Source organism: Pongo abelii, chromosome 3, assembly GCF_028885655.2.
Source record: "Pongo abelii isolate AG06213 chromosome 3, NHGRI_mPonAbe1-v2.0_pri, whole genome shotgun sequence".
Lineage (NCBI taxonomy): Eukaryota > Metazoa > Chordata > Mammalia > Primates > Hominidae > Pongo > Pongo abelii.
Window position 1 is genome coordinate 18,599,327 of NC_071988.2, and position 26,831 is coordinate 18,626,157.

At 36.6% G+C, this 26,831-nt stretch overlaps 1 long non-coding RNA gene across 1 annotated transcript in view; it reads left to right on the top strand.

Annotated features, from left to right (window-relative positions):
- LOC129058922 (uncharacterized) overlaps positions 1–26,831 on the top strand; it is a 119,281-nt gene that overhangs the window by 69,830 nt on the left and 22,620 nt on the right. Inside the window, exon 2 of the long non-coding RNA XR_008524370.2 lies at positions 7,407–7,477. This is a non-coding gene — a long non-coding RNA (uncharacterized LOC129058922). The remainder of the gene's footprint in view (positions 1–7,406; positions 7,478–26,831) is intronic.

Genomic DNA, 26,831 nt, shown 5'->3' on the forward strand with positions numbered 1-26,831 from the left:
ATATGCATCAGAAATTACGTTGTACATGACAAATACATATATCAATTTAAAACATAAATTTGAAAAAAAGTAGTTGGGGACACAAGACAAAAAGTAAACATGATTGAATTCGTGTTTCCCTTTCAATTTATTTATTTGATGTTATGAAGATATAGTCAAACGCTGAGATACATTACCTACATTATATTGTGAATATGTTATATATTGCTGAGATTGTCAAAGGGAACTAGAGCCAGATGCTAGTTAAAGGCAGTAAATACAATAATACGTGCTCTGTGGCTGTTAGATGAAATGCCCTACCTTTTTCTCTTAGGTCCATTTGGTCTAAAGTAGGATTCAAGTCCAATGTTTCCTTATTGATTTTCTGTTTGGATGATCTATCTATTGTTGAAAGTAAGGTATTAAAGGCCACTACTGTAACTGTATTCCTGTCTATCTATCCTTTCAGATCTTTTAATATTTGTTTATATATTGAGGTGCTCCAATGTTGGGTGCATATATACTTACAATTGTTACATATCCCTGATGAATTGACCCCTTTATCATTATATAATGAGTTTGTCTCCTTTTATAATTTTGACTTCAAGTATATTTTGTCTGATATAAGTGTAGCTACCCTAGCTTTCTTTTAGTTTCCATTTGCATGGATTTTTTTTATCCCTTCACTTTCAGTCTATGTATGTTCTTCAAGCTGAGGTGGGTCTCTTGAAGCAGCATATAATTGGGTCTTGTTTTATCCATTCAGCCAGTTTATGTCTTTTGATTGAAAGATTTAATCCACTTACATTTATCTTGATTGTAGTAATCACTTCACAATTATATGTATATCAGAACACCACATTTTATACCTTGAATATGTACAATTTTATTTGTCAGTTATACCTCAATGAAGCTGAAAAATACAATAAGTAAATAAAGCAGTAAATATATATTTTATTTAGTAACTCTTGTAAACAGAGAAAAGAGACATCAGTATAGAAGGAAGCTCAATTCAGAATACAACAGGAACAAGTAGGAATTTATAGCCAAGGAGCAGGGACTAGAGAGTGGTAGTCAGTAAATGAAAAATTACCGAGAGACTTCAAGGGTAGGATAATCTAACACAATCACATGGAATTTATTCCAGAAATGCAAGGATGATTTAACATAAATAAATAAATAAATAAATAAATAAATAAATCACATCAATAGAATAAAAAACAAATACCATATAATCATCTCAATAGACACAGAAAAAGCATATGAAAAAAGTCAGTATCATTTCATGATAAAAGTGCTCAAGAATTAGGCATAGAAAAAAACACTCCTCAACATAATAAATGCCATATGTAACAAACACACAGCTAACATCACACTGAGTGGGGAAAATCTAAAAGGCTTTCCTCTAAGAACTGGAACAAGACAAGGATGCCCACTTTGAATACTTGCATTCAGCATACACTGGAAGTTTTAGCCAGAGCAATTAAGCAAGAGAAAAAAAAAACAAAGTCGTCCACATTGGAAAAGAAAAAGTCAAATTGTCCTTCTTTGCAAATAATATGAGCTTACAGATAGAAAAACTTAAAGTTTGCACTACAAAACTCTTAGAACTTATATACTACTCTATGTTGCAACAGTAAAATTGCAGGATAAAAAATCAACTTAAAAAATTAGTAGTGTTTCTATTCACCAAAAATGGACTAACTGAACAAGGAATAAAGAAAATAATCCCATTTACAATAGCTACAAAAATGTCTAAAATAGGTAAAAATAAATTTAATCAAGGATACAAAATAACACCATAACAAACTACAAAACACTGATGAAAGAAATTGAAGAGAACACAAACAAATGGAAAGACACACTACATTCAGTGGAAGAATTAATATTGTTAAAATGACCATACCATCCAAAGCAATCGAAAATTCAATGCAATTCCTATCAAACTACCAACTACATTTTTCATGGAAATAGAAAAAGAAATAGTTCTAAAATTTATATGGAACTACAAAAGAACTTGAATAGCTAAAGCAATACTGATCAAAAAGAACAAAGCCAGAGGCATCCCACTACCTGACTTCAAAATATATTAAAAAGCCATAGTCACCAAAAGAGCATGGTATTTGTATAAAAACAGACAGTAGAGAATGAAACACAATAGAGAATCTAGAAAAAAAGCCACACATTTAGAGCCAACTGATTTTTGAAAAGATGCCAATAACGTACATTAAATGGTGCTGGGAAAACTGAATATCCACATGCTCAAGAATGAGACTGGACCCTCCTGTCTTTCACTATATAAAAAAATTAACCCAAAATGGATTAACAACATGAATGTAAGCGCCCAAATTATGAAACTACTAGAAGAAAACTGGGAAAACATTTTAGAATATTAGCCTAGGCAAAGACTTTATGGTGACGACATCAAAGGCATAGGCAAAAAGAAAAAGAGAGACAGAGAGAGAGAAATGGAACTATACTATACTGAAAACCTTCTCTACAGCAAAGGAAACAATTAACAGAATGAAGAGACAACCTATTGAATGAGAGAAAATATTTGAAAATTATTCATCCAACGAAGGACCACTATCCAGAATATACAATAAACTCAAACAACTCAACAGCAAAAGAAAATGACAACAAGCAATTCTATTAAAAAGGAATTCTCAAAAGAGGACATACAAATGACCAACATACATGAAAAAATACTTAACAACACTAATAATCAGATGAATGCAAATCAAAACCATAATGAGATATCATCTTATCAAAGTTAGAATGGCTATTATCAAAAAGACAAAGAAAATGTTGGCTAAGATGCAGAAAAAGAAAACTCTTAATATATTGTAAGAATATAAATTATTGCAGCCATTACGAAAAACAATATGGAGGCCTCTCAAAAAACTAAAAATAGAACAACCATGCATTCTAGCAATCCCACAGTGGGTATTTATCCAGAGGAAAGGAAATCAGTATTTTAAAGGAATACTGGCCAGGCGCAGTGGCTCACGCCTGTAATCCCAGCACTTTGGGAAGCCGAAGCAGGTGGATCAACTGAGGTCAGGAGTTTGAGACCAACCTGACCAATATGGTGAAACCCTGTCTGTACTAAAAATACAAAAATTAGCTGGGCGAGGTGGTGTGCGCCTGTAGTCCCAGCTACTGGGGAGGCTGAGACAGGAGAATTTCTTGAACCTGGGAGGCAGAGGTTGCAGTGAGTGAGTGAGATTGTGCCACTGGACTCCAGCCTGGGCAATGGAGCAAGACTCCATCTCGAAAAAATAATAATAATACATAAAGAAATAAAAGGAATATCTATAGTTCCATGTTTATTGCAGCACTATTCACAATAGCTAAGATATGGAATCAACCTAAGTGTCCATCCACAGATGAATGGATAAAGAAAATGTGGTATAGATGCATAGTGGAATACTATTCTACCATAAAAAATAATAAAATCCTGTTATTTGTGCAACATGGATGAGCCTAGAGGACAATATGTTAAGTGAAATAAGTCACGTACAGAAAGACAAATAAATACCTTATGTTCTCACTCGTGGGAGACAAAATAATTTTTTTGAGCTATGGAAATAGAAAGTAGAATTCTAGTTATTAGAGGCTGGTAAGTGTGTAGGAGGGAAAGGAAGATAGAGAGAGGTTGATTAAGGGATACAAAATTATAGCTAGATAGAGAGAATGAGTTTTTGTGTTTTGCAGCACTGTAGCATGAATATGGTTAGCTATAATTTATTGTATGCTTTCAAAAAGCTGGAAGAGAGGATTTTGAATGTTCACAACAACAAAGAAATGATGAAGGTTTGAGGTGAAACATATGCTAGTTACTGTGATTTGATTATTATATATTGTATGCACAGATCAAAATATCACTCTATCTCCCATAAATATGTAGAATTATTACTTGTCAACTAAAAAGAAAAAGAAAAGCCAGAGGACAGTGCTACAGGACTCCTTTAGATAGTTGTTCCCTCTGAAGATAATCAGAGATGAGCATAATGCCTCCAAATTTTAAATGCCAGATCATGATATTTTATGAAGAAAAACAAAAGAAGCAATATATTTAGATAACATTTCACCTTGATTAGTTTTCTATTGTTGCTGTAGCAAATTACCACAAATTTAGCAGCATAAAACAACACAAATTTCTCATCCCAAGTTTTGTGGGTCAGAGGTCTGACCCAGGACTCACTAGGATCACATCAAGGTGTCATGAGGGCTACATTCTTTTCTGGGCGTTCTAGGGGAGAATCTATTTATTTGTGTTTTCTAACTTTTTAGAGGCAGGCTTGGCTCATAGTCTACCTTCCTCCATCTTGAAAGCCAGAATTAATAATTGGAGTCTCACGTTACCTTAGTCTGATTTACTTTGACCATCACATCTTTTTCTCTGATTCTTCTCCTTGCCTCTCTTTATCACTTTTGAGAACCTGGTAATTATATTGAGGACACTCAGATAATCTAGCTGATGAGCTGCTTTAATTATCTTTTGCCTTGTAATATAACATATTCTCAGACTCTTAGCACTAGGATTTGTATATCTTTTCAGGCTATTATTCTGCCTACCACCCAACAATTGGCATAGAATCTAAATGCATATAAACATACACAAAATACAATATGTAAAATTTAGAAATTATTTTTATAAGGAAAATGAACAAGACTTACATGTTTTCCCATAAAGAACTGCATATCTCATTGACTGTATTTCCTTATACACAGAAAAATAACTAAAAATAACTAAAAGATAAGCCATCTCTCAGATCTGACAATCTCATGACAAAAAGCATTTCAGGAGAAAATGATATATACTTCAAAAATGCAAAATACATTGCCGGGCACGGTGGCTCATGCCTGTAATCCCAGCACTTTTGGACACCGAGGCAGGCAGATCACTTGAGGTCAGGAGTTCGAGACCAGCCTGGCCAACATGGCTAAACCCCGTCTCTATTAAAAGTACAAAAATTAACTGGGCATGGTGGCACACACCTGTAATCTCAGGTACTTGGGAGGTTGAGGCAGGAGAATTGCTTGAACCTCGGAGGCGGAGGTTGCAGTGAGCCTGAGCTGAGATAGTGCCACTGCACTCCAGCCTGGGCAACAGAGACTCTGTCTCAACATATTCTGTACCTTGTATTGAAATGATCTGATACAATTGTAACATTTAATTACCAAAATCTTTTTTGTTTTCTGCTTCAACCCTAAATCCAGTTTAAGAAATCCACTAACTGATAGTTCTCATCCTTGAGAAAAGTTATTCTTGGCAATTTTTTTGTACTTTTCACATATGTAGGACCCGCCCTCAGGTTAATCTCACATCAACCTGTCCATAAACTCTTGGGCCCATACCTTGTATTACAGGTAGCAATGTTTTGTGACTTGGTTTGAGCCTTCCAGTAGGCAACTCTCTGCTTTGCTTCTTTAGTGGAGATCCCTAACACTTCATAGCAAGCACTGCTTTATCTTTGACTGAGGATGACAATGTCTACCTCAATTAAATGAAGTAATTCACTAAAAATGCTGAGGACAGAACATGTTATACAGAAAACGTGATATGCGATGCTTATGTTTAATATTCTTTTCTTCTTATTCTTCTTTGAACTCAGGGTGCACTTGTTATGTCTGGCATTTGATGCTCAACTTCGCCTGATCAACTTTATCTTGGACTGGCTCCTACCTTTTGCAGTTCTGAACTGCCTTGGTTGTTAGCGCCCTTGGGAACCCCAACTTTGGCATTCTTTTCTTGCCTCTTATCCCATCTAGTTTATATTCCCCTCCCTTTCTTCATGGGGCACGGGAGGATTCAGAACTATTTGGAGTTCAGCTGCTTCATAAATTACATAGCATTTCAATTTATTCAATTTTTTATGAATAATTTGTGGAGACAAAGGAAAGAAGGGCATTTGTATTACTTAGGGGGCTTAGGAGTGTCTGTGTTGTTGGCGGTTACATTGCATTCAGGGGAGAGTCAGCTCTGCTCTGGTATGTCTGCCAGATCTGGACAAAAGATGCCTGTCATTCCCATCCAGACGAAAGAACATCAATATCAACAATACGTGCAGATTTGGAATTATCTGAAGCCAGGGCATTCTGTCTTTTCAGCCAAGTTTGAGGCGAACAGAGGGTGTCTACTATGCCAAACATGTGGGACACACAAACATTCTTTACAAGTCCCATCTCCAACCTGCTGCAATCTGCCCTCAGTCTGAACTTTAGACCAGAGCTATGCAGAAGAGTTCCTGTGCAAGCTCCTGTTTCACTTCTTGGCATCACCATCCAAACACTGAGCATAGAGCAGTGGGCAATGTTCAGAAGCTTTTTCTGGGTTCCAAAGGGAAAGGTTTATGGTTAGGAGCACTTGATTCTCTCAAATCCTGATCCTGCCAATTAAAAAGAGGAGTGACCTCTGGAAAACTCCATGCCCCAATTTCCTCCTCTGAAAAACAGAATTTTTTTGATTGCTCCTTTTAGGGTTGTTGTGGGGAATAAGTTACATAAGTCATGCAAAATGCCTAGGACAGTTCCCAGCACATAGCGGGAGCCTCCTATGTGGGAGCTGCCACTCCTTCTTATTCAGTGAAAACCTTTGTGATCGTACTCGAAAGATTCCAGAGTTCCTTTGTCCAGACAAAGTGGGTGGGAGTAAAGGGAGCTGCACAGTGTTTCTGGAGACCTCATTCTCCCTGTGCTAGTTTCTTTCTCCAAATTACTACTTAGGCCTCAGTACTCTTTCCTCGCATGACCCCAAGAAATTATCTGAAATTCATTTGCACTATCATGAAATGATTACTAGAAACTTTAATCAGACCTCTACAAACTTTAAAGGGAAAAATATTCTAATGGGAAATTCATGCATTCATTCATTTATCCATTCATCAAACCTGTCTTAACACCAACCCATAACCAGGCACCCTGCTAGGTACTCCTTGATACAGGAAAGATTAAGGTAAATTCTTTTTAAGGTTCATGGGGATCTCATACCTATAACCAGAAATCTGTTTTAAGATGACTGCTACAATGACTTATTCATAAAAAGCTTTAATTGTATAGAGACAGGAGGGCCTTCTTTTACTTCTAGGGAAAGAAAAAAAATTGATTTGAAGGGGAAAATTTATATATTTGAAGGAATATGAAATCAGATCATGTGGGTGGCCACTTACTTGCCTGTGTGTTGTGCTTATGACTTCTGTTTATGTTAAGATTGACTTTGGGTCTCTTGTAGCTGGCAGGAGCACCAATACACATTATCCTCAAAATAGGTACAATCAATTGCAATGCTTTCTCAAGAATTGGGATATGTTTGAGATATAAAATGTGTTTTAAATTTGTAATTTAATAAATATTCCATAAGTGATGTCCTTGCATCTTTTGAATATAATTGTGATATTGGTATTATCATTTCCATTTTACAGATCAAGATTCTACACAGTTAACTTTGTATCCAAGGATCTATAGCCAAGAAATTTGGAGCTGAGTTTCAAATGTAAGTATTCTGGGTCCAAATTTTCTGCTCTTTCCCTTAAAACAACTGAATTTTATTTTATTGGGAAACAAATACAGAATTCAAGAGTTATTAAATATTATAAAATCTAACACTCTAAGTTAACATACAAGGAAACAGAGCGTTTCAATGACAAATGTCATACATAAAACTGCTTCGTATCAGAGGCAGAAAGAGAGCTTGCTTTTCCTATAGTTTCTGTAACACAGAGCTGTCCAGCTCATTCTATGTATGAAACTGATATATAATCAAGACAGATTTCCTATCCCATAAATTTTATGCCACTTGATTGTGTCTTTGTTATTTGTTAGCAGCAGTTTATGTAAGAGAATATTTTGGAGCCAATTCAAATCTGCCATTAATTATTTCACTGAATATTAAGAAAATTGAGATTATAGTATTTAGCTAGGAGATATGAACATGTTTTTTTTTTTTTCTTGTTGTCTAAATCATAAATACCCTCATTTAATCATCTGCATTTAAAAGGGGGATTTGGACTAGAAACTATAATTGGAAGCCTGTGGCCCAGGAGAGCTTAGCCTATTTATTAAAAGTATCACCGCGTATTCAGAGTTATAAAACTGAGTTCTAAGGAGGCCTAATATTCTGCAGCTGGGAGTGGAAGGGCAAAAGGTGAATTGTATTTTTTAAGCCTGTCACTTTGAAAACTCCCTGCTTCAAAACTCAATGCATTTCCAGGATTGTCGACTTCACAGCAGCAGTGAAGCGGGAGATGCAAAGGCATCTTTGGAAGCAGCTACACGCAGAAGTGCTTAATATCTCCCCAGGCTTGTGAGAACTTATTTATCTGGCAGGTATTTCCAAGCACTCTCTGTTCTTTGGACAATGGAGTTGGCAATCTGGAGACTGTAACTTCATAATAGAGAGGATTTAGGGAGAGAAGCTTCCATTTAAATTCATTTAAATGGATAAGTATTAGATAACTTCCCTGAAAAAATGTTAACATAGTTATTAAATATATTCAGGTTCCATTCCGATCTCATTCTCTGAACAATTGAACCCCTTTTCACTGGGCATTATGCTGCAATTTTACGGTAGGTTAAATGATACCAAGTGCATTGAAGTTATTCTTAAAATGCCTCTCAGTATTTCTTATATAGTACTGAATAGTTCATCAATGAATAAAATCTCTATTTTCCAGCCATTTTTGAAATAGCACATGGCACATAACTGAAAAAGCCCACGTGGCTAGCCTATATTGTGGGTACCACTGCATCACAATTGAATTCTGTTGTGATTTTAGTCAAAGCCCTTAACTTCATAAATATATCACAAAAAGCCTGTATCAAGGCCATTGGTCATTGCTGCTTGCAAGAAATAGAAACACATGTGAAGTAGGATAAAAAGGCTTGTTTAGTGACAATAGAGAAGACAATCACAATACAAAATTATTTTAGATTTAGCTGGGCTTCATGGAGATTGATTCAATTGGGGATTTAAAGGTCAGAAAATGAAATCATTTATGAATTAAGATGCTTATAACCACACAGAAATTATATGCCCAAGTACTATGGCTAGAATAAATACGGATATTTTTTATCTAACATACCAAAAAATTTAACGATACTTCAGTTGTATATATGTTAATTCAAAACTTAACACAATCACCAGAGACCAAGTCTTTTTTCCCGTTTCAGTCTACTATCTTCAGTGTGCTTGCTGCGGTCCTTTGGTTTATCACCTCCTGGTTACAAGATGGCTGCTGCAGCACCATAACACCATGTCTTTACTTAGTACATCCAAGGCTAAAAAGTGCATTTTTTTTCTTATCTCTCTTTTTAACCAGAAGGGAACCATTCCCAGAAGTCCTCCATAGGTCATAAACCCGCTTTTTAGCTATAAGGGAAGCTGAAGAAATATGTATCTGGCATCATTAGCCTATATAATAAGAAATTCCTCCGCCAGAATGGGGAAATATTTGGGAGATGTATACTTGGAGAATCACGAGCAAAGTCAGCCATTGCTTTTCCCTTTCTCAGAGCCCAAATTGATATTATCTGTTGTTCTTTCTGTTTCCACTAACTTTTGATCAGTTTGTTGTGCTTACTGAGCCTGTGGCTGTAAAATGTGTATCTGCCGTAGATCCTTCATGAACTACCCAGACTTAACATTTGTCTCATTAAAACTGGTTGAGGAGGGAGTAAAGGTTGGTGTCACATAGTCCACTTTGAATTCAGCAGGAGTTGTGGATGCTAAACATGTCTAGAATTCTATGAATGTATTTTCCCAAGACACGCACACATGCACTTTCTCTTCTAGTTTGCTGGTGTTTTTATAGTATATGATTCTGGTTCTCAACTACTTCATTTGCTTATTTATTAAATTCAGCCCCAGCCAGTCAAAATAACCCTTATCCTACTAACCAAATATCCTTTTTTTTTCTAGGTATAAATACCTTTAAATTTATAACTAAATAATGAATATGAGTGTACTTTAAAGTTAAAAAAAAGCTACAATTGTAAATTATTTTAATTGCAAAATTAAAATACCTAATTCAATCATCCTAAAAATGTTCTACAATAAAATACAAACTCAAATATATATTTTTATAATATATGGTATGGTAACACAAAATATAGAAGATATGCTGCTTCTGCATTGTTTAAAATATAGAGGTTAGTTATTAACTCTATATTGGAGCAAGCACCAATGTCTATTATATTTATTGGTCATCGTCTAATAATTCAGCCTGATCTGCATTGGTAATATACTAAAAAAGTAACCACAGTAATGGACTCTTTATGTTGCATACTTAGAGTTGTATTTCAAGACACTAGGGAGAAATATATTAATTTATTCCTGTTTGAAGTCTCTGAATACCTCTGTGATTCATTGCTAAATTTAAATAGCTTTACTCCGATAAGGTTGTCATCATCTACACCTCACTTTTGTAGAAACCATGACCCCTCTAATAAGAATTCTTAGAGAATATAATCAGTGGAAATGTGAAATTAAAATTCTGAAATCTATTAAAGTCTGTTCTTAGATGAAGTCAGTAAACACCTCAATATCTAGAACTGTGTCCTAACTATTTGTACCTCCAGAACCTAGCACATTACATTCAATTTTTATTGTTGAAATGAACCAAAACAGTCCATGATTTATACATTAAATATGCAACTAAGTACCTCTGGCAAGATCCAGTGCTAGTCTGTGTTTGGGGTACAAATAGTAAAGTAATGTTTCTGTTCTCAATGATCTTTCAACTTGGGTGAAATGATGCATTATGGAGGAATAAAAATATGGCAACATATTAAGGCTGTCTGTGAGAAGAACAAAATTTGTGACACATAAACACTAAGAATTGAAGATAAATTATTTCTTGTTTTCTGAAGGACCTGGACACATATAAGGATTCAGTTCGTCTCTTTTCTAGGCCAAAGGAAATTGTAGCGGGAAATTCCAAGGGTAGCAGAGTTATGCAAAGTCACAGAAAAAAGAAATAATAGCAGAAGTAGGTATTATAATTTTGAACTTCCCTTTTATTCGTATATCTATCTTCTATCTATCCATCCATCTAGTTTTAGTTATCGTCCTTTATATCTAACTATGATCTATGTATCTGTCTACTTTATCTGTTATCTATCAGTTCATTTATCTTCCTATTATTTAATTATTTATTATTGACTATTTGGTGATTTAATGACTATAATAAGCCTTGACACCAGAAAAATACACATATTTGCTCGTGCAAAACTTGCTTTGCTACAGAGTCAAAAACAACTCATTTCTACTTGTGAACGTACATTAGGTTATTCCCCCAAGTAGAGTAACTTGGGTAGAATCGCATTTTCATTGGAGCTATTGATTCTATTAGCTCTTCATATGTAACTTAAAAGCAGAAGATAATAAATGAAGAGGAGATAATAGACTCTAATAAAAATTAACGCACTCAAAGCCTGAGATTTCTTTAATTTCCATGGTTTAAAGAAATCCAAATTGTATAATATATATATATCACATATATCTATTTACTGCAACATGAAATCACATTGTGAATTACTTTCCATCTAAAACTCATATTTATCTTACAGTTTTACATGTCATCTTCATAATAATGGATATCACCCCCTGCCTGCTAATCCTCTGGGTGTGAGATTATATTGAGAACTACTGAATAAGAGCCCAGTTCAAATAATGTTAAAATTATCCTCCTTAGCCTGAATGATGGAATCCTGCATGATCTGACCCTTCGATAGTTGTATCTCTTACTCATCCCTTCCCAGCATTAAAATACCTAGTCCAGTCTCAAACTCCCTCCAGAACTCTGTCTGTTCTCTTCTCCATGTGTTTGTACACATGATAGTCCACTGCCCACATGTACTCACTCCCTTCACTGCACCATCTCTTATTCATCCTTTCAGACTATGTCAATGAGTCTTCTGGAAGCCTTTTCTCAACCTCTGGGTCTACCACTGACATTATATTTATTTATTACACATTAGTCATCTCTTTATGAGTCTGTGTCTTCTTCTAGCTCCATAATCCATCTTCATTGTCTCTCATGTGTCCTAGGAGAAGGCCTGGAATATAACAGATGCTCAGTTAATACTGGTTGAAGTAAACTTATTTGAGCACAGTAGAATTAACTTGACAATCACTGATGACAGCACTGATAAAAGTAACTTTTTTGATGTATTGTGGCATTGAGGAGAGGAGTACATACATGTGGGTAGAGGTCAGGCACACCAACTAGGAAGCTACCGCTTATTGTTCAGGAATGGGTTAATATCAGCCAGCACTAATGTGGGAATAGGTGGGGTGAAACAGAAGAAGCAAATTTAAGAGGCAAGCCTTGGAAAATGAGAGAGAGGCAAAACAAGGAGCCAAAGTTATCCCTGAAGTTTCCAGGGTGAATGATGGTGAATGAAACTGTACCAGTCTTTAGTTGTGTTAAAAGGACCTCCTTGATTTGTCTGCCTGAAGGGAGAGGGTACATGTGTAGGCTGCTGCAGGGGCAGTGGTAGTGGACAGAAGTCATTTCGAAAGGGGAAGAGGGAAGCAAAGCTGAGAAACCAGCTACAAAGAAACCAGATAGCTTCAACATTAGTGGACAAAATGAAGGCCGCTTGCTGAAACCAAGAGCCCTCTCCATCAGCGAGAGTCAGGTTGAAGATGAACCTTATAGTGGCAGCAGGTGGGAAAGGAAGCTTGTCGTCCTCCTGGGGGATGCTCCATTAGGTATCCCAAGACAGCCATTAACAACCAGTGAAGTTGAGTCTGAGCCAGCCCAGGGTGGAACCCACAACGGTCTCTCATCATACCCACACTCCCAAGGCACAGCTTCACAAGCAGCATTATTTCCAAGTTCAAAAGTCCTATTATTGCCACTTTAAAAACTGCTCTAACGTCTATAAAATTCCAATATTAATTTCTCTGTTTCAATGCCAATTTTGTTTAAGACCAATTTAGTTGTATACTCATTATTATTGCCTGTGTTCTGTTTCCATGCCATGATCTCAGTCCACTCCAGTTGACAAGGAAATCACCCAACTAGCCTTACTATTTGAATTGAGCCAGTTTAACCTCCAAAATAATTTCCTGTATGGACAGAAATTTTCTTAACTGGAAACTAAATGGAATGAGGCAAGAACCTGCTATCTCCTGTGGGCTTCTTCCAAATGGCAACTTTTGCCTATTATACCATAGGACGTCAACCTCTGCTAACAATCTCCTGTGGGCCCCTCTCTTACCTGTGTCCTGATTGTGTCTTCTTCCCTCATGGACTTATTTAAATGAGTACTCTCAGCTGGGGTTTTTCCTCAGGAAGCCTGTGCCAGAGCTGGCCTAGAGGTGAGGTTGGGCAGTCCCTAAATATGTGGAGTGATAGAAACACAGCCATAAGTACTTCCTGAAAAACACATTTATTCATTTATTCCTTTGTTCATTTTCTTCTTGATTCATACATGTATTCATTCTCTAATTATGCATTCCTCCTTTATAGTTAATATTTCTTGGGTATTACTTAAGTCCCATCCATTGTATTCACAAAGTTTGGTAGATCTGAAGGATAGTCAGGAGTGGAATGAGAGAAAAATATGAGGAATATGGGAATAAAGGAAACAGACAAAGTGGTACTCAAACTGTGGTCTATCAAAGACAACATGCATTTTAAAATTTCACATTCCTGGGTTCACTTTGCATCAACTGATTCAGAATGCTAAGATGAAGACCCAGAAATATTTATTTTACATCCACGGCCAAATTTTCTTACACATGTTAACACGTGTGAACCCCTGCAGTATAGAAAGAAATAGGATAAGGACAAATTTGGAAATCAAAGATGAGCTTAGAAATAATTTGTTAAATAATGCTGAATCTTTAAAAATATATATTTGTTTAAGTGCTTAAGGCTGAGAACAAACATGAAGATATTACACTTTTGTAAAAACACAGACCAAGAATGGATCCTCTTATTTTATATATGACGTGAGGTGACTTGTTTAATGCCATAGAACTTTGACTTCTCATAATTTTGTTTCCAAACAAGAGTAAGATAATTTTAGGGAATTTATTTTACATCTTATATAGAGAAAAACTACCAAATACAAAAGAGTATATTTAATTATAGGGGGGAACATCTGCCCATAAATAATATAAATGTATACATTAACATCTTTTTTGGAATTTTTGCTTGAATTTCCAAGAATCTAGATTTTCTTTTTTTATTAAATTTAAATTTAATTTAATTTAATTTAATTTAATTTTTTATTTAAATATAGGTTTTATTTTTATTCCTTTTATAGTCACACAAGTGGATACACCTCTGAAATTACTTTTAAAAAATTTATTTTATTTTAAGTTCAGTGGTACATGTGTTGAGGTGAACTTAGTTTAAGCTTGTTGGTTTATTTAGAAACAAAACAAAACAAAAACACTGATTGAGCACTACTCTGGGTCCCGAAGATACAGTGGTGGTTGAATCATGGTCTCTGCATTTGAAAAGCAGAAAAATGAATAGGCAAATAAAATATAATTGGTAAATAATGTGATGGGATAACATGGGGCCTCATAAGGAGACGGAGTCAGCCAGGGGAGCCTTCTTGGAGAAGGTGATAGCTAAGCCAGGGTTTGAGAAACTAGTTGATATTAACCAGGAACATTGAGTAAGTGTGTGTCCAATGTGAAGGAAAGTCAATGGGAGTGTGAAGTAGAATATCTCCACAATATTCCATCTTTGTTGTTCACTTCTGTCTATGCAGCTCACCTGCTCTTTCTTCCCCCACTTTGTAGACTGATCCAAAATCAAAATAGAAACAAAAGTAACGACTACACAAAATGAGTTTGCTTAGGCCCCAAACACCCTTATTTTGAAAGATGCCCTGATTTTAAAGCCTCTGTCCTCAGTTCTATCTAATTCTCTGAGCCTTGCCTAGACTCTCAGTATCTGTGTGGGCCACCTGGGTGATTGCTGTTTCTGGGTCCTCTCTGACACCTTGTCTATCTCTGTTTTCTGTTTTATTCTTGGGTCCTACCTGCAGTCATGCTTCATTTTTACCTTCTGAATTCTGCTTTACCATAGTGGTTTACATGTGACATCATTCAAAATCTGGCTCTTTCTGGGTTAGCAATGAACTGTATATATATATATATTTTTTTTTTTCATGAGGCACGTTGTTGGATGACTTCACTCATATTTGTTCTACTTCAAGCCAATCTGTACCAGGCTTCATCTGATTACTTTATCCTACAACTGAGCCAAATACATAATTGAGTGGGTGTAACCAATGAGTTGCTAAGACTCCAGGAATTGACATTTCTTTGTTTGGGGAAATGAGAAAAAAAAAATGCACTATTAAAACATAATGCATGGGATTAACAACACATAAAATGGTCGTTTAAATCTGCTTTCTCATCTCAGAAATAAAATCAAACACGTAAAAATGGCTGCCTCAGCTTCTTGAATGATGTTAGATATTAAGAAAGAAAAATAGTAAGGATATGTTCATTTCTAATTGTAAGTGTCAATTTCAATCAATTGAACTATTAGGGACAATGCTCTGTCCTGGTCCTTTGCCTTTAACTCAAGCACCCCGCTGCTGCCTCAAAGTAAAAATCCTACTCTGCCAAAGTGAATATTTGTTTTGGAAGTTGAGGGCCAATATCCTCACTCTTCTTCTGGTAAGAGCTTTTCTCGATTCCCACTTTCTGACTCTGGGGCGTGGATGAGCTTACCTTATTCTCATTTTTAGTGGCTGGCTCATGAATGAATGTATGATCCAATTTTGGGTAATGAGTGTCAGACCTAGGACTTGTATTTGAATTTTTAAGAACAAACCACTTCTTTGTTACAAACTTGGAGTTGGGGTCAAGCATGTTGTTGGCGTTCATTTTACCTGAGAATAAACAGGACCAACTAAGTGAAAAACATGTCAGAGCTGAGAGATACGGTGTCCTGAAAATTTCCTTGAGCCTGTGAATCTAGCCATTCTTTGAAGGCAAAGCTTCCCTAGTTTTTAAGAGTGTAAAACGCTGATTCTGGTTCATGTTTACGTTGTGGTTTTTGAGGCTGTTTGATTTAGATCATTTAGATCTTTGGAAAATGAAACTAAAAGAGTTTTGCTTAATGTACTTGAGAAAATTTCCTCAATCCTGTTTTCTCCTGATGCTTTCCCAAATCTTTTGCATTAATCTTAATCCACAGTCTCATTTCCTTGTGTTGGTGTATGTGGATGCTCTGTCAGAGTACCCTATGTAGTTTATTTTATAGGATAGCTACTTTTGCATAAGTGTGTCTTCCCCAGTACATTCTTACAACTTGGAGGATAAGGACTACACACATTCATCTACCCATACACACAGTGAAACACATGTGTAGCTTAAATAAAATAGACATTCTCTAAGGATTTCTCCAACTACAATAATTGATTGGGCTTCAAAAACTCAAGGTTGAATTTCAGCTTCTAACTTGATGAGAATGGCTGTCTTAATTCTGTCATTTTTTGTTAATTTTACTTCCAGGAAGTCAGGGCTGTGATTTGAGGCTTTTTCTCTAAGCTTCTGTGATGGAGATGAATTTATTAAAGTGGGGCCATAATGTCATTTTGAGCAACACTAAAACTGAGTCATCAGAATTAGGAAGTATCAGAAGTCAAGATCAATTTTCAAGAACGGGAGCATAAAATTCGAACTCAATCTGTGTTAACATTAAGAGACTTAGAAGCTCGTTCAGACTGATAACTAACGAATAATATAGCTTTCATTTGTTGGAGACTTTATGTGAGCCAGCCAGTTATACATGTTATTTATAATCCCCACAGTAACACTGCAAGGTAGTTATTATCAACTCTATTTTGCAGTTGAGGAAATTGAGGCTAAGAAATATGCCATTTAACTTTTGCTGCATAACAAACTATCCCAAAAGTTAATGGTTTAAAATAATATGCATCTTTTGTGTGTCAGCATTTTGAGGTCCCAGTGAGTAGCTCTTCTGGTCTGGATTAGTTCAGCTATCTGCAGTCTGCTAACATATCTGGTGCTAGATGATCTGCAATGGCTTTACCCACTTAGTAAATCTAGTCGATGTTAGGTTTTGTTCAGGTACCCTCAACTCTCCTCCATGAGACTGGTGTGAAAAGCTGCCTTGAGCTCAATTATGTCATGGACTCAAGTTTTCAAGTACAGCAAGAGAGGAAAAGCCCCAGTGATTGAGCATTTTTTCAAATATATGCTTGTGTTAAATTTTCTAATTTAAAAATTTTCCATTTTAAAATTTCTAACTTCTAACTGACCAAACAATTCAGATGACCATTCCCAGATTTGAAAAGTAGAGAAATAGAGCCATGTCAAGAGAGGAGGAATGGCTCAGTTGCATTTCAAAGGGGTGTGCATATGATGACCAGAAAAATTATTGTGATTAATTTTGAAAAAAAAACAATGTCTACCAAAAAAAAGTAACCCAATTAATGATACAGAGCTCATACTAAAGCACAAAAGAGCTTGACTTAAAAACATGATAGTTAGTATTCTATATTTTATGAGACTGACTCACACACACCAAAAAAAAAAAAAAAAAAAAAAAAAAAACCACAAACAAACAAAAAGAAAAGAAACCAAAAAAGCACCTAGCTAAGGGCACAGTTGTAATTCATCCTACAGAGTGCATTTTTTTTATATTTTCTGTTCCCAGCAGGGCTTCTTCTTTCACCACACCAGTGTTTGTGTCTCCTTGGATCAAATGAGAATGTCTATGTCTAGATCACTTATTGGAGAAATCATCTTTAATGAATATCTCATCTGTAGTGGTATTCAGTAGCAAAAGTCACATGTAAGAATGGCCCAAACTCAAGTTTAAGACAATAGGGAGATAAAGAGTCTGTGGCAATATGAAGCATCTGCCCCATCTAAAAGTATCCAAATTAGGGGAAAAAAGCAGAACACTCTATTGCCCAAAGCAAATCTGTCTCAGAGCCAGAAATGGCCGACAACTAACTGTTTGTGGTCTCTGCCATATAAACACCTACTACCTACTCGTACCTGGAATTAGCAACATTCCAACAAAAACTGTCCCCCCAGAGTCCTGTCCTTCTACAACTGAGACATGGAGAAGTGGGAATCTTTTCAAAAGAAACCCCAATGGGCTTTTTGGTAATGGTGAGATAACTAGCATATCTGCATCTTCACAGGGTCCTGTCATTTGATGCATCCAGCAGAGGGATTGTCTGTTCAGGAAGTCGCATAGACACTGAGGCTGAGTGAGACATCATTCTCCACCTGCAGATGTGGGTTCAGGTGTCATGAAAACTGCCAGGTAGAGGAAATATACCCCTAGATTCACACACACAAAAGGCCTGGAGGTTCAGTTTGTCAGCCGTCAAAGGGCAATGGAAAGCTGTGTGCTTTTTCTCTAAAACTGTGAGAAAACCAAGAATTTAATACCTCCGTTCCAACTTCAAACCAATCAAACATTGGCAGTTTGGGATTGTTTTATTTTGAGGCTTTAGCTTATCTCCGTGGGATAAAAGCCTTTCCAAACTGGCTTTAACTAAAAATGTCATCAATCCCAGCTGCTCACTGGTTAGCAAAAAGAGTGGTAACAGAAGGTCCCTTTTGATAGTCCCCTTCCATAATATCATTATCCAAATTTGCATGGCAAAGATTTGGGAGCTATTTATATGTTGATTATTACAGTGCTGCAGTTTATATTTTTCCCAGCACAGTTGAAAATTATATTTAGAAAGGCTGACTTCATCTTTAAATATATATTATAGCTCTCATTTGATGGAGATGAGATGTTGAAATACATGCCACCTACTCAACATCTCAGAAAAATGGCATAGATATTTCACACATGGTTATATATAAACGTGTACACTGGCATGGAACTGAACTGGCAGCTATAAGACTTTGAAGGAGTTTTGTGGGCTCTGGTTTTTGCCTTCTCAGTTTGCTCTTTATTTAAAAAGGAGGGTGGGCACTGTGATTTGGTTGTAAGAACAGGGCTTCATAGCCAGAAAGTAGGGGTTCTGAATTCCAGCTCTGCTAGAAGAGTAGAATAGTAGCGTGTGATTCTGAAAAAGATACTTATCCACTGTAAACATCTATATTTCTCAAGTATAAGGTGTCACTATGAGTGCTCACTTGAGAGATATTAGAAGTAAATTGTGCAGCACAGTTAACAGTTAATGAAAAAGAATGATTAGCATTATGAAACATGTTCCCAACAATGGAATGCATGCTTTACATAAATTGTGATGGTTAATTTTGTGTGTCAACTTGATTGGACCGTGGGGTGCAAAGATATTTGATCAAACAGTATTCTTGGGTGGCTTTGGATGAGATTAATATCAAAATCAGTAGAGTGAGGAAAGAAGATTGCCCTCCCTAATGTAGGTAGGCCTCACCCAATCAGTTGAAGGTCTAAATTGAACAAAGTGGTTGACCCTTTCCTGAGTAAGATAATTTTTCCTTCTTGGCTGCCTTTGAAATAGGAACATCTGCATTTTTTTATTGTCTTTAGACTGAACGTTTGCTCTTCTTGGGTTTTATCAGCTTTTGGATAGGAAACATACCATGTTCTTCTAGTTCTTCATAATCATGTGAGCCAATTCTTTATAATAAATCTTTCTCTCTCTCTCTCCATACATACAGGTAGATAGATAGATAGACAGATATAAAGATATAGATAGATAGATTAGATAGATAGATATAAAGATATAGACAGATAGATTAGATAGATAGATATGTGTCTGTGTGTGTATATATATGTATATGTAGGTATAAATGTACAGTATATATATCATATGTTTCTTATTTGTTCTGTTTCTTTGGAGAACTCTGAGAAATACACAGATTATTCACTTATGTATTTTGTTTCCTAGGATAATTTATTAAGATAGAAGATATTGCTCTAAGTTTCCCTATCCTTATCCTGTTTAACAGATGACAAAATTGAGGCCTCCAGAAGCAAAATAATGTGTTCTAAGGACATAGAGGCATGACTTGGTGGAGGCAGAATTTGAAACGTGGAAACCCGATGTTATATTTTACCCATGTAACTACTTCCTTAACTTGTCTAGAGGTTACAGGTTAGACAAAGTTAGCTGCTGTCCCAACCCTGAGAAGATTCTGGAAGCCTGAACTCACAGTGAATCACAACCAAGGGCACTGTAAGATACCAGCCCACCTCAGGACAATGTGTAAGGAGCATCTGACTGTAGTGTGGTGAGGTGCAGAGCAAGCCATAAAACCTACAGGCATAACTCCGTGGAGTGTAGTTGGAACTGGGTAATATTTTGATTTCTCTGGCCCATCAATCTCCACCCATCTATCTTGAACCTGGAATCTGACTGCTGACTCAGGTTAGATTTGTGTTTGCAATTCTGTGGCACATCTGAGAGAGCATGGCCCAGGAGGGATATTCATAACTCAAATTTAATCAAATATGTTTTAATTCTATAAAAAAGCAAATTTAAAATAGCATTTTCTTTCTTAGCTTTTATGTGTCAGAGTCCACAATTTCACCAATAGGGCTTCATAGTTTAGAGTGATTAAAAATTAAATTTTTGGTATATATGCCAGCTTTCATTATTCAATGAGAAGAGCTAGATATTAAAGATAAATGTACCTTTTGAAGGATTATAGTACCATCATATTTAATAATGTGAGGCCCCTAAATGACACTTAGGTGTTGTATTTTGCCAAACTTGACTATTATAAAAAATTCTTTGAAAATCATTTACCCCACAAATGGAAATAAAAATACAGCTGCAAGTGCTAAGAGTAGTGAGGTGACATTCTATTTTTTATAAACTAGTTGGCAAAAAATCAAGTTTCATAAGCACATATGCCTGTCCTGAGCTTTTAAGGAGTCAGTTTTATGTTTCATGCCATTCTCTCTTCTTGCCTAGTTAGCAATTTTCAGTTTGAGCCAAGATCAGTTTTTACATGAAGCTCAGAGGTAAAACATTTTATATAACATTTGCATAGACATAATTGTTTCCACACATTTCTTCCCCACTACCCCCCACGGACTGCATATCATTGTCAAAGTGATTGGTTTGAAACCTCACTCTCAATATGTCATGCCTTGGTTCAAGAAAAAGGCTCTATTTCATTAAAACAAAATGTTTCATGCTGGCATCCATGGTCCTATATAATCTGACCCCACTTTCTTTTGTAGTTATAATGAGAATAATTTCCTTTTTTTATAAAAGAGGTTTTTTTAAATCTTTTTTTTCCCTCTTTCTTTTTCACTGCCATGAAACCTCAAGGAGAGGTTTGAAGCAGACCATAAAAAATAATTGCCTTGTCCTCTCTAGTTCAGAAACAATTGAGAATTAAGATATGAGAGCCATGAAGATTCAGATCAAACACTCAACATCATTAATATTAAGGTCAATATGAGAACAACATGGCTTGCAATGTCCGTCATGTAGGCCCTTCAAAGATCCCCTCTCCTTTACTCTAATTTGTCCCCAGAAACAATGGAGAATCCCTTGTAGTGGCAGTTCTTATTCCTCGTTAGCTCACCACACCAGCAAGAACAGACAAGAATTTGCCCTCTCAGCAAGAAGCTGACTTGAAAAACTGGGAGAATAGGCTGATTCAGATATACGTCCTTCCTTCTCTCACTTTCCAGTGCAAGAAATCCAGATCAAGCAGGCGTAAGTAGAAAGAAGATGGGTGTATTTCTCATTAGAGCTCTGTATTAATTTTCCATTGCTGCATTACAAATTACCACAAACAGGAATATTAAAACCCCTATGAGCTGGCACTTCTATTAGTCAGAAGACTAGAAACAGCATAGTAAAGTTTGCTACTCAGAGTAATAGGCTAGAGTCAAGACTTGGTGCTTATCTGGTACCTTTGTCCCCCTTGTGCAGTTTATTTTTTTCTTTTTTTTGATACAGAGTTTTACTCTTGTTGCCCAGGCGTGCAGTGGCATGATCTCGGCTCACTGCAATCTCCACCTCACAGGTTCAAGCAATTATTCTGCCTCAGCCTCCTGAGTAGATGGAATTACAGGCACCTGCGACCATGCCCCGCTAATTTTTTTGTATTTTAGCAGAGATGGAGGTTTCACCATGTTGGCCAGTCTGGTCTCAAACTCCTGACCTCAGGTGATCCACCCACCTTGGCCTCCCACAGTGCTGGGATTACAGGCATGAGCCACCAGGCCCTGTCCCCTTGTTCACTTGCAAACTCATTGTTGGTGTTGGAAGAATTTAGTTGCTGTAATTGTAGGACTGAGATCACTGATTTCTTGTTGGCTGCTACACAGGGGCTACTCTCAGTTACAGGAGGCCACGCTCACTCCTTGTCCCATGACCCTCCTTACTTTCAAGTTAGCAACAATACATCAAATGTGTCTTGTGCTTCAAATCTCTAATTTCTGTCTCTGACCTCTACACCCAGATTTTTTTTAATTAGCTTTTTACATAAGAACTGTTTTAAATTTATAGTATCATTGTGAATACAGAATAACCTGGGTCCCTATTATTGATATCTTTCATTAGTATGGTATGTTTGTCACAAATAAAGAACCAATGCTGACATATTATTAACTAAACTCCCTATTTAACCAGAATTCTTGTTTTGTTTTTCTCCTAATGTATTTTTTTCTGTTACAGAATTCATCCATTTTGCCACACTGTATTTAGTAAGCATGAATTTTAGTCTCCTCTTGGTCATAACAATTTCTTAGATTTGCCTACTTTTGATGACCTTGACAGTTTTGAGAACTACTAATTGGGTATTTTGTAGAATGTCCCACTATTGAGGCTTGTCTAATGTTTTTATCATGATGAGACTGGTGCAATGTGTTTATAGATGGAAGACCACAGGTAAGGAGCAATCCTTAACACATTTTATCAAGTATACATACTATCAACGTGACTTATTACCACTGATGTTAAACTTGGCCATTTGGCTTGAGGTAGTGTTTATTTGTACTTACTTTTTCATTCTCCCATTTCACTACTATATTATTGAAAAGTAAGTTACAAAATATGGTCCACATGTAGAGATGGAAAGTTAGACTTTACCTCTTTCGTGGTAGAGTATGTACATAAACTATTGAAATTCTTATGCGTGGAATATTTGTCTCTTCTCTATCATTTATTTACTCAGTCATTCATTTATATTTTAGGGACTCATGGATATTTAGTTAACACTTTGGGTTATGGTCCAATATTTATTTATCTATTTCATATATCAAATTGTTTCAGCTTTAGCCACTGGGAGCTCCTTCAGTTGGTCCCTGTGTGTGTATATATATGTATATGTAGGTATAAATGTACAGTATATATATCACATGTTTCTTATTTGTTCTGTTTCTTTGGAGAACCCCAATCATCCCATCATCATTATTTTTTTAGCACTTTCTTACTTTCTGACACTACAAGTTGCTCCAGGCTCACTGTTTATTTTCTACCCATGTTAGCACTAGCTAGGACTTCCAGTATATTGTTGAATAGGGGTGGTAAAAAAGGACATCCTTGCCTGGTTCCTGATATTAAGGGGAAAGCATTTAGTTTATCATCATTAAGGGTGATGTTACTTGTAGATTTTCGTAGGTATTCTTTATAAAGTAGAGGATGTTCATCTCTGTTATGAGCTAAACTTTGTCCCTGCTAAGCAAATGTACACATTGAAGCCCTGACCTTCAGTACCTCCCAATGTGACTATATTTGGAAGTTGAGCCATTATAGAGGTAATTACGTTAAAATGAGTTCATTCAAATGATTTCTATCCTATCTCACTAGTATGCTTATAAAAAGAAAATTTGGTAACACAAGAGACACGAAAAGTGCGTATGCACAGAGAAAAGACCATATGAAGATACAGTGAAAAAGTGACCATTTGCAAACTAAGGAGAGAGGCTTTAGAAGAACCAATTCTGGCCGGGTGCGGTGGCTCATGCCTGTAATCCCAGCACTTTGGGAGACTGAGGCAGGTGGATCACGAGGTCAGGAGATCAAGACCATCCTAGCTAACACAGTGAAACCCCGTCTCTACTGAAAATACAAAAAATTAGCCAGGCGTGGTGGTGGGCACCTGTAGTCCCAGCTACTTGGGAGGCTGAGGCAGGAGAATGGCATGAACCTGGGAGGCGAAGCTTGCAGTGAGAGGAGATCAGGCCACTGCACTCCAGCCTGGGTGACAGAGCGAGACTCCGTCTCAAAAAACAACAACAACAACGACAAAAGAAACCAATTCTGCTGACACCTTGATTTTGGACTTCCAACCTCGAGTAGAAATGAAGAACGTATTATTAAACACTGTAGAAAGGGTGATATTTATTATAAAGTAGCAGATAACTGGGGTGAATTGTGTTCTAGTATTTTTTCAGAGGATAGAACTCGTGAGTGATGACCCTGGATATTTAACTGAACCTGTTTCTAAGCAAAGTTTTGAAAATGCAGCCTGGTATCTCCTTGCTTCTTCTCATAAAGTGCAAAAGGGTAGACAGAAATGGAAGAAGTCATTGTTTAGCAAAAAAGGAACTAGAACTTGAAGATCTGGAAATTTTTCAGCCTATCCATATTTCAAAAGATGAGAAAGTATTTTCTGGAGAGCACATGAGGAGTGTATCTAGAAAATCATGTGATAATATATCAAGGTGTGATTTATGTATCCAATCAGCCATCTCAACAGAAGCCAAAAATAGTGATTTGAGTGTTACCATCAGAAACACTTCCAGCTTAGACTAACAGGATCAGGAATGGACAAAAGTGAAGAATGGCTTTCAGACTTTGTGATTTTACATTATACAAAAATAGAGTTAATTGGTTTTGAATATGTATTATCCTTCAAGAAAGTAGAAGAATGGCCATGAATATAATTCTCACATTGGCAAGGCTGATACTCTTACTACAGGTCTGATGGATGAGGCTGTCTCCTCCTCAGTTTCAGACGGTGGTACTACCTTTTGGATGTTCTTAGAAAAGTGGGCCAGGCTGCTGCTACAACAGGGTCCCAGTAGCAGGGTAGCCACCCAGGGCCTTTAGGATTAGGCTCCTGCCTTGGACCTCAAGGGCAGCACTGCTGCCTCAGTGTACCTGGAAGGAGAGATTTTAGGCCTCCAGAAATAATACTCTGGCTCAGTGTTTGTGCCCTGGATCCAGTGGAGTATTGTTCCTGGAGGTGTAAAACCTGAAAATCTGAAAATTGCTCTGCTAGGTTTTGGGATTTCTTGTGACCCACTACTGCCTTCTTCTTTTCGGTTTCTCCCTTGCATTAGTTTGTATTCACACTGCTGATAAAGACATGCCCAAGACTGGGTAATTTATAAAGTAAAAGAGGTTTAATGGACTCACAGTTCCACGTGGCTGGAGAGGTCTCACAATCATGGTGAATGGTGAAAGGTACATCTTACATGGTGGCAGACAAAAGCGAATGAGAGCCAAGGAAAAGAGGAAACCCCTTATAAAACCATCAGCTCTTGTGAGATTCATTCACTACCATGAGAACAGTATGGGGAAACCACCACCATGATTCAATTATCTGCCACAGGGTCCCTCCCACAGCACATAGGAATTATGAGATTTACAATTCAAGATGAGATTTTGGTGGGGTCACAGCCACACCATATTATCCTTTTTGAGAAGGGGCGTGTTTATCCTATATCTGTCTCACCATTGTATTTTGGGAGCACATAACTTGTCTTGTTTCACAGCTAGGGAGGAATTTTGTCTCATGATAAGTTATACCTCAAATCTCACCCACACTTGAGTTAGATGGTATTTAGATAAAATTTTGAATTTAGAGTTGGTGCTGAAATTGATGAATACTTTTAGGCTGTCAGGATATATTGAATGTATTTTTTTTTTTTCATCAGAAGGACATGAATTTGGAGGGTACAGAATGTTATAAACTAAACCATGCTCCCTAAAATTGTTATGTTTAAGTCCCAACCCCCAGTACTCACAATGTAATCATATTTGTAGACAACTCATTTAAACAGGTGATTAAGTTAAAGGTCTGTTAGTGTGGGGCCCTAATCCAATATACCTGGTGTCATTTTAAAAAGAGAAAGAGCCACCATAGATGCGCATGCATGAAGAAAAGGTCTTGTGAAAACACAGCACAAGAAAGTTGCCATCTGCAAGCCAAGCAGACAGGCCTTGAAAGAAGCAAATCTGCTGACATCTTGATCTTAGACTTCTAACCTCCAGAACTCTGAGAAAATAGATTTCTGTTGTTTAAGTCATTCAGTCTGTGGTAATTTGTTATGATAGCTCTTTCAAACTAATATATAAATTTTGCAGACTGGGCCACCTTCTCATCTTCAGCAGACCCATTTGCTACCCAGGGTCTCAGGGGTGAGGTTGTCACTTAGGGCCTCAGAGTATATTGGCGTAATTCTTTTTTATCTTTCTTAAAGGCATTAGAGAACTAACCAATGAACCTATATGAGCCTAATACTTTCTGTTTTGCAAAACTATGAATTATTAATTCAGTGTATTAAATGTAGATAATAGGCCAATATAGATTATCTATTTCTCTTTGTGTGAGTTTTGGTTCACTGTTTTTTTTTTTTTTTTAAGAATTTATCTGTTTTACTAAGGTTATCAAATTCATAGGTATATACATGTTTTATTAAATTTTATTTATTTATTTATTTTTAGAGAGACGATCTTACTCTGTCCTCCCAGGCTGGAATACAGTAGTGTGATTATAGCTTGTTATAACCTTGACTTCCTGGTCTCAAGTGATACTCCTGTCTCAGCCCTCTGAGTAGCTATAACTACAGGTGTGCACCATCATGCCTGGCTAATTTTTGAATTTTCTGTAGAGATGGGGCCTCAGTATGTTGCCCCAGCTGGTCTTGAACTTCCAGCCTCAAGCAAACCCCTCTCCTTGGCCTCCCAAC